The 9559-nt window shown below is 39.2% G+C and overlaps 1 pseudogene; it reads right to left on the reverse strand.

The window, feature by feature from the left end:
- Window positions 1–2334: 2334 nt before the first annotated feature.
- LOC137757325 (SH3 domain-binding protein 5 pseudogene) lies at window positions 2335–3499 on the reverse strand (annotated as a pseudogene).
- Between the last annotated feature and the right edge of the window lie 6060 nt (window positions 3500–9559).

Here is a 9559-nt window from a genome sequence, read left to right on the forward strand (position 1 = left end):
TGAACTGAATTTGGGGAAAAGGATGTAATATCGATGGGTGACAAGAAGATCTTATTGTTAAAGCTCTCTTCTGGTCTTTCAACACTAATCATCATTGAAGAGCATTTTAAAATGTCATTAAAAGTAATTGAAAGAAACGTGTGTATAAGGTGAGAAAGCATTTACCTGCTCTGAACAAATCTGTCAGTGAAATCACCAAACTTCACTTTTTATCAGGAATCATGGGGAAATATATAGATGTTGTCCACTTTTAGAGTATAATTGATTAAAGCAGTGATATTTAGCCTAGAACATAAAAAGAAGGCATAACAGTTTTTAAAAACCTTGGAATTTGGGGTGACATCAGAAAATGGCAGAGTAGGAAGCTCCAGGCTCTTGTTCTCCCACAGAAATAATTATTTTTTTTTAAAAAAACTAAGTACTGGCTAAAATAACTTCATAGGAGTCCTAAAAAATAAATGATGATCAAATATATGATATACGATTTCATATGATATCAGATAAATGATTTGCAAATGTTGTCTTTTCACTATTATAATGTCATTTGATGCACAAAAGCTTTTAATTTTAATGAAGTCTAGTTTATTTTTTTTACTGATTGCATGTGCTTTAAGTGTCTTTGGCACCTATAGTGACAATAAATTTTAAAGTGCAATTTCTAGTCACATTACCACCAATCTTCACACTAGAGGCTTATTTACCTAAGTTCCTATTACCTAATACATCATACCCAGCTTTCAACAAAAAACTACAAAGCATATTGAGAGGCAAGTAAAAAACATGCTCTGAAGAGGCAAAGCAACATCAGAAGTAGGTTCAGATATGGCAGAGACATTGAAATTATCATACTGAGAATTTTAAATACTTATGATTAAAATGTTAATGGCTGTAATGGAAAAAATAGAAAGCATGCAAGAACAGATGGATAATGTAAGCAGAGACATATAAAATCTAAGAGAGAATCCATAGGAAATGCCATAAATCAAAAACGCCGTAACAGAAATGAATAATGCCTTTGTTGAGCTCATCAGGAGACTGGAAATAGCTGAGAAAATAATCAGTGTGCTTTAAGATATGACAATAGAAATTTCCTAAACTGAAATACAAATAAAAAAATAATTGAGAAACAGAACATCCAAGACATATGGAACAATTTTAAAAGATATGACATATGCATAATTAGAGTGCCAAAATGAGAAGAGAGAATATAGCAGAGGAAGTATTTGAGATAATTGTAACTAAAATTAATGATAGACACCAAACTGAAGATCAAGAAGTCTCAGAGAACACCAAGAAGAATAAATACCAAAAGTACCAGACATAGATATATCATATTCAAAACTTCGAAAAGCAAATACAAAGAGAACAACTTGAAAGAGGTTGGCTGGGGTGAGGGTGAGGAGGAGACATGATATTTCTATAGAGACAAGAATTACAGAAGGCTTCTCATTAGAGACCAAGAAAGCAAGAAGAGAGAGTACAATAAAATATTTAAAGTGTTGAAAGAAAGAAACTACTAAACAAGAATTCAATATCCTAGTTCTGTGGAAAATGCCAATGGTAATTTGATAGGCATTGCATTGAATCTGTAGATTGCCTTGGGTAGTATACTCATTTTAACAATATTGATTCTTCCAATCCAAGAACGAGTTATATCTTGCTATCTGTTTGTGTCATCTTCTGTTTCTTTCTTCAGTGTCTCATAGCTCTCAATGTCACTGAAACTTCATTAGTGCAATTTAGAGGAAATGCTTAAGATTTGGCATACAGTAAGTCCCCTACATACGAACCTTCAAGTTGCGAACTTTCAAAGATGAGAATGTGCGTTCGCATGTCCGGTCACCTAAGTTAGTTCACATGTCTGGCGTACATTGTCATGTGCGTGCATCCTCTACAAGTGGTTGTGTTTTTGTGTACTTTACAGTACTGTATAGACTACAGCAGTATAGTATCTTTATTTCAAGCCCAGGATGTGTGGAAGCAAGCGTAAAAGCAGCGGTGATGTAGCTGGTACTGTACTGTACTTTTCAAGGTACTGTAGTGTAAAGATTAAAAATGTTCTCTTTATTTTTTGCGTTTGTTTTTTATGTATTATTTGTGTGAAAAGTATAAATCTATTACAGTACAGTATTACATAGCCAATTGTGTTAGTTGGGTACCTAGGCTAACTTTATCGGACTTATGAACAAATTGGACTTACGAACTGTGCTCTTGGAAGGGAACTGGTTGGTATGTAGGGGACTTACATACATATTAAGTGATAAGTGGCACAATGTTTTCCATACAGTTTCATGTATAAATATGGATATGCACTTGGGCCAGAGCTGTGATGGATCAGCCGATCTGCACCATTTTTATGTCAGGGATGATCCCGTCTCTGCCCTTTGAGCACTGGAGGGACAGTTGCCTCATTTCATCCTCCAAGGCACGGCCCTCGCGGGGAGGGGCTGCTTTGGATCTTTCCATGGCACTGCTTGCTGACGTCCCGGTTGTTGGCTTTGTCACTCGTTTTATTCCCTGCCCCTTTTGCCCTGTCATCTCACTCTACCTCACACTTGGGGAAGGAGGTCCTGCTGCATTCGCCGAGCGCCGGGAACATCATCACGAACCCTGACGGACACGGGGCTGGGCAGGTGGTCCAGGCTGCCGGGCCTCACAGCCGTGGGGGTCTGGTCAGTGGTCGGGTATCTCAGACTGGCTCCTGAGTCCTGAGCCGAAGCTGGACACAGACTGGGTTTCCGAGTCATTTTCAGCCACAGAGGTGCTACAGTTGTCATCTCCAGAAGCCTCGGAGGCCACAGAAACGACATCCAGCTCGGCCTTGTGCCCCGACAGGTTCTCTGTGGTTGCGCTGCCACCTCTGGCCCTGACACCGCGGCTGCGAGGCCCCAGTCGCACTGGCGCGCTGCTGCTCGTGCATCTTGTCCGAGATCGTCCCCAGGTTCCTCAGGGCCATCTTGTATTCGCCCTGCACCATGACAGCTTGGCCTGCAGGTCGTCCACTATCTTCTCGAGTTTGTTCTCCAGCTGCCGCAGGCGGTCCGTGGCCGTGTTGTACCTGGTCGCAGGCTCCCTGTGCTCCAGCTAACTCCTCAGTCTTGCTCAGCTCCGCCTCCATGACCCTCTGCGTGGCTGACTCAGCATCTCCTGCGAGGCCGAGTCGAGCTGCCGCTTGTCATCCTCCAGCAGGCACTGCTCGGCCAGCGGGATAGTCTCCTGCGTGGTTCTCAGAGCTTCCAGCTGAGCCAGCCTCGCCACCCTCCGCACCTCCCGGTAGGGCTTCGGATCTTCCACGGCTTTGCGAATTTTCTTCACCACATTGTCCAGTTTCACCGTCGCTTCTACCAGAACAGAGCGGAACTTGTGACAGATGTCCTCAAGTTCAGTTTCGCGTCTGTTGATATCATCTGTGGATTGATTGAATGTCTTCAGTCCTCCCTGGGTCCGGGGGTCCACCTTCCTCCTCCTCCCGCCCTGGCTCCATCCCCTCCTTCTCTTCCTCGGAGTACGCGAGTGCCCCTTTGGAGGGACCGCGGGGAGTGGTGGCCGCGGGCTCCCCCCGCCACCCGGCGCTGTCAGGAGGCACTGCTGGCTTGTGTAGTTCTAAAGAACAGCAAGAACCACAGGGCCAAAAAAAAAGTAAGCAAAACAAGAGTGTCAGGAAAGGAAGATGGACAGACATATAAGAACGAGATTACGTAGAACTTCACAAGCCATAAGATATTTGGATTTTATTCTAAATCTGAAGGGAAACCATGAATCAAGATACTCTGATTTATATTCTTTTTTTTTTTTTTGCTAATACTTTTCTGAGGGTAAATTTATGTAGAGTGAAATACACAAATCTTAAGTGTACATATCAATTAATATTTACAAATATATATGCCTTACTCTCAGACCAAATAAAGAACATTTCCATTATACCCAAAAAGGTCCCTCACAAATATTTCCAGTCAGTACCTTTGCCCTGCTACCCTCTACCACCATGCAGACAAATGACTATTCTAATCTCTATCACCAAAGATTGATTTTTAATGTCAACACGATACATTGACAAGCTGTAAGATACACATGATGTTTATGTCCCTACACATGCTGAATGAAATAATAAGATGCAGATGGGGTGGGAGACAAAATTATGGATATCAGGGAGAAAGCACTGCCCAAGAGATATCTGAAATTCTTCCATAGCCTGATTAGAAGATGGAAAGAGTCTTGAAGTATATGAATACCTTCTTTATCTAATTTGCTCATGTTAGTAATTTCTTTACCTCACTACATTACAATCTGACTTCTTGTTTCCTGATAAATTAGTTTCAAATTTATAACAGATTGGAAATTGGACTTCTTTATTTGATATTTGGAGTTTTTCAGAAGAAAGCCACTTTATTTTACTCTGTGTAGAAATCAATATCAGAAATAGCAATATTAGAAATATCATTCTATTAAATCAGATAGGATTTTGTAAATGGCAAGGCCCATCTTCGAGCTCTGAAAATGATTATTTCACAGAAATGATAGAAGCAACAAAAATCACTAATTCTTTTCTACTTAAAGATTAACCTTACTAAAATAATATAACTGTCAGGGAAAGCATGATTCATTTGATTTAATCTCAGGTATATTAGTGGGGGGAATTTAGAGGCATGCTCTTAGAGCTTATTGTTGCAATTTAGTATCCCAAAGGATCTCAGAATCACCAAAGTTAATTTTCAGGAACAGCTTCTAGGGGATTTTTTTTCTTGTATGATATCTTTTTTAAACTTGATTTCAGCTCACTGGGAAAAAGTAAGTGGTTCTTAATAATGGGTGGTAATTATTAGTGAAGTTATTTAGAAATGCCTTGAAATATACAGAGAAAACATGAGCATATCAAATAAATATAGCTTTTACTTAGCATCTGTATGGTTGGATCCTTAGTTCTGGTTCAGTGACTTTGTGACAATAACATTTTATCCTTAATCAAAAAGAAAATGTATCTCAAAATCTCCATTTTAGGTCAGAATGAAAAGGAAAAAGCATGTAGATGGCTACTTGTATAGAACACAGTGTAGCCAGTGTCATCTTCCTTTTCCACTTGGAAGCAACAGACATATCTTATTGAACAAGCCTAACAGATGGACATATTAGCTGAAAGAGGGTGAATCAAGGTCACTTTAGAATCACCTCATACAAAAATCTCTTAATTTTCCGGTATTCCTTTAATATGGACTTGCTAGTAAACAACATCTACGAAACATTAAGAAATTTGAAGTGAACTCTGGGCAATTTCAGATAATATATTTTATAATGCTTTATTTGTATTTTAGTGTGAAACATTTTATTATAATTTATGAAAAAAAAATTCTAAAAGCACTGTTTACCCAACACACAGCATACAATATACCAAATTATGAGTACCTTTGAATCCCTTTGTGTACCCTTTGATCATACTCCTCTCTCTCCTTTCCTCTCAGAGATAATGGCTGTTCTAAATATTATTCATAATTGCTTTGATTTTTATTTTAATTTTGCCATGTGAATATGTATCCCAAAACATTATACTCTTTTTCATGTATGTAAATTGTAGAAACAGGATCAGACTATATGTATTCTTCTGCAACTCACTTTGTTCATTCAACTTTATGAGATTCACCCACATTGAGACATACATCTGTAGGTCTTTCAATTCACTGCTATGTTGTTTTCCATTGTATGAATATATTTGAATTTATTTATCAGTGTTGATCTTTATGTAAGTTTGGATGTCTCCAGTGTTTTGTTTCTAACATCACTGCTATGCACGTTCTTCTGCATGCCACATTGTCTTTATATGTGAGAGCGTCTCTAAGGTCTATATCTACAAATGGAATTGTTACATAGAAAGATATGTGTATCATCAACTTTACTAGATAAGGTTAAATATCATTTTTCCCAAAATGGCTCTAATAATTTATACTCCCACAAGCACTGCATTAGAGTTCTAGAAATTCTACATCCTCACAACTCAACAGCAATGTCAGATTTTTCATATTTGCCTATGTGGTGGGTGTGAAATGGTATGATTTCAATATACACGTTCCAGGTTATTTAATAAGTGTATGCATCTATTCATAGAACTTTATTGTCCATTTCTTTTCCCTATTCCTGAAATGCCTGTTCAAGTCTTTTGACCTTTTATCTCTATTAGATTGTTTATATTTATTTTATAGATTTGTAGAAATATTGATACTTTATATGTCATGGATAATGAATCTTTTTAAGTTACATATACTGCATCATCTTCTCCCATTAGGTGGACTGTATTTGCCTTTCATTTTAATTGTATAACCACTTGGTAATTGTGAACTCTCTACCTATACTTCAGTCCATTATGTAATTACTAACGTAATTACTAAGTTTTTTGTGTGTGTCTCTGTACTCCCTTTTTGTTCTCCATTAGACTGCCAGAGGTTTCTAAATGTTATTGCTATATTTAAAAATTTGGCTTTGTTGATCTCTTTATTAGTTTTCTTATATCATTAATTTCTGTTCTTATTTTTGTTAACTGCTTTTGTTTAATTCAGATATGTTGATCTTTTTCTAACTTTATTTTTAAACTTTTAGTTTTATTTATTTGGAAAATTGTTCTTGATAAACATGGCTAGAGGTTTGCTGATTTTGTTTTTCAACTCGGGTTCTGGTAGATTGGTGAGGTCTGTTTCATTATTTGTTCTTTAAGGGATTTATCTTGTTCTTTTAATTGGAAGTAGATCCTCTGTCTTTTCATTTTAGGAGAAACAGTTATCTACTGTGGTCTCGAAGGGGTGTTTTTATGTGGGCACATCCCTGTGTAGACAGTGAGTGTACAGTGTTTTTGGTGCAAGGGCTGGTTTTGGTATGGCTGCCAGCCACACCTTTCCTCAGGGTGTGCTGGCCGTTATCCCCTTGATAGGGGCTGTGATTGGTGTTGTGGTGTCTAGAGCCTGCAGTGGATGTTGGGTGGGGCTTCCTCTTTGCTCTGTTGGCTATCCCTGCCTTGTCAGGGGTAGGGACTGTTCCCCAGTTGTTGGAGTAGAAGCCCTGAGGGTCGGGTTCAGTCAGGCTCCATTGCCCTTGGGTGCTTGCCCTGCACCAAAATAGGTGATTTCTGAAGCAAGTGATGCCTATGTGGTCACAGAGGACCTATGCAGCGCCTGTGAAGGCACCTGCAGTTCCATTCAGTAGCAGCCCAAGGTTGCATCCCTTTCTCTGTTGTGTTTGTCCCAGATCTAGTACACAGCTGTGGTGTGAAGTAAGCTGGGGCTTGGGGTTGGGGTGTCTTGGCTGTAGGAATTGAGGTGGCTGTGCTGCTTGCTGCCAGAGATGTGGGCTGCCTCTGTGGCAGTCTTCTCCCAGGACCTGTCTGCCCCAGATCTAGTGCTCAGCTACAGTGTGGAGTGGGCAGAGCTGGGGTGCTCTCACTGGGATTTGAACTGCTGCATATTCCTGAGCACGCTGACAATGGCCATCACTGCTCCACCGGGACCACGCCCCAGGCACTTCAGGCTGTCTTTCCATAGCGAGACTGAATCCTCTCCTAGGGCCTGTCTGCCTGAAATTCAGCCCTTAGCATCTGCAGGCTCTTGTGGCACCACCCCATGCATGCACTGACAATGGCTTCCACAGCTCCACCCAGATCACGCCTCAGATGCCCTGTTCTTTTTCTGCATAGCTAGACGGAGTCTTTGCCCAGATCTCGTGCCGGGCTGTGTTGTGGAGTGAGCAGGACTGGGGTGTTTGCCTCTTTGTTTGGAAAGTGTGGTGAAGTGGCAGCCGCCAGTGCATGGCTCTCTCCGCCCTGGTTGTTGGCAAGCCAGCACGTGCACACTCCTCACAAATAGTGTAGGCTTCTCCAGCCTTGCTGTCTGTCTCAGCAGATTTCCCAGCAGGCAAGAGGGCTTGTTTGCTCTGCACAGGACACCAGGACTGGGATGCCCACATTGTGTCTCAAACCTCTCTATCCCCAGGGCGAAGGTCCACCCATGCAGACCTCTTCCTTACAGATCCCTCCCAGGGTTACAGATCCCAACCCAATGCCTTTTTTTTTTTCTTTCTGTTCTACCCGTTTACGTGGAGATCTTTCTTGCAGCTTTGTTTGTACAATATGAGAATTCTTCTGCCAGTTTCCAGATTTCTGTGAGAATTGCTCCACATGTAGATGTATTTTTGATGTGTTTGTGGGAGGAGGTGAGCTCCACGTCTTACTCCTCCACCATCTTGATTCCTGCCAAAAACAACTTCTTAAAATGAACTCACTGGGTTTCCAATTACTGTTCAGTCTAAATATTCTTTACTTTTGTGCCAGAGCATCGATGCATTTTATCCAGCATTTTAGCTTGTTTTCAGCAGAAAGGCTGGTCTAGGTACTTAGTTTGCCATGCCACTTTCCAACTCAGCCACTGGACCAGTAGTTTTCAAACTTTTGATGCTATCCCACAATAAGAAGTACATTTTTATAGGAGATCCATGATACCCTTACATATATAACTTTCCTCAAAAGAGGACTGAAGGGCAGAGATAACCACAGGCCAAGAGAAGTGGCGAAGAGGAAGTATCCATAGTCTTTCTAACTTCTTAAATTGTATCCTTAGATAATGAATTTTTAGCCTCTCTTATATTTGTATATTTATCTGTATGTAGTGCTTAAGCTGTATATCCCAAGTTTTGATATGTAGAATTTATTTTGGTCAGTCCAAACTATTTTCTAACTTTCGTTTTTATTTCATCCTTCACCAATTGACTATTTAGAAGTGTATTTCTTAACTTACATATATATACACATTGGTTATTGATTTCTGGCCTAATTTTTTATTATAGATATACGCTATTGTTTTTGGTATTTTTGACATTTGTTAAGACTTGCTCTCTGATGCTGGTAATGTTCAATTTTCATAAAGACTATGTGTATATTTGAAACAATGTTCACTCCACAGATGTTTCACTAAATATTCCTGTGAGTTAATTAAGTCAACTTATTTCTTTCAAATTTTCAAGTTTTTTTCAAATTTTTATCTCCTTGTATTATTAATTACTAAGAGAGGTATGGTAAAATCTCCTATTATAGTTGCTGAGTATTTAACTTCTCTGAATTTCTGTCAATTTTTCCTTGATACATTTTGAGATTTTATCATTAACAGCACACAAGTGTAATGCTGTTATATCTTTCCGGTGAATTGAATCACTTATTATCATGAAGTCACCTATTCTTGTAATGCTTTTTACCTTAAAGTCTATTTGTCAGAAATATTTTAGCCACGCCAACTTTCTTTTATTTTGGGATGATAGGAATTCCATTATTGTTTTGTAGGAACCTTTATATGCTGCCTAAATATTAATTCTTTTTCTAACATATTTTGATAAAACTGTTTAACCCAATTTGTACAGTGCCTTTTATAATTATGATATCTTTATACAATATTTTTATGAAGTAATACCTAAATATATATTTTTTAACATCTTTATTGGAGTATAATTGCTTTACAATAGTGTGTTGGTTTCTGCTTTATAACAAAGTGGATCAGCTACACATATACATATATCCCCACATCTCCTCCCTCTT

The sequence above is a fragment of the Eschrichtius robustus genome, chromosome X (genome assembly GCF_028021215.1).
Source record: "Eschrichtius robustus isolate mEscRob2 chromosome X, mEscRob2.pri, whole genome shotgun sequence".
NCBI lineage: Eukaryota > Metazoa > Chordata > Mammalia > Artiodactyla > Eschrichtiidae > Eschrichtius > Eschrichtius robustus.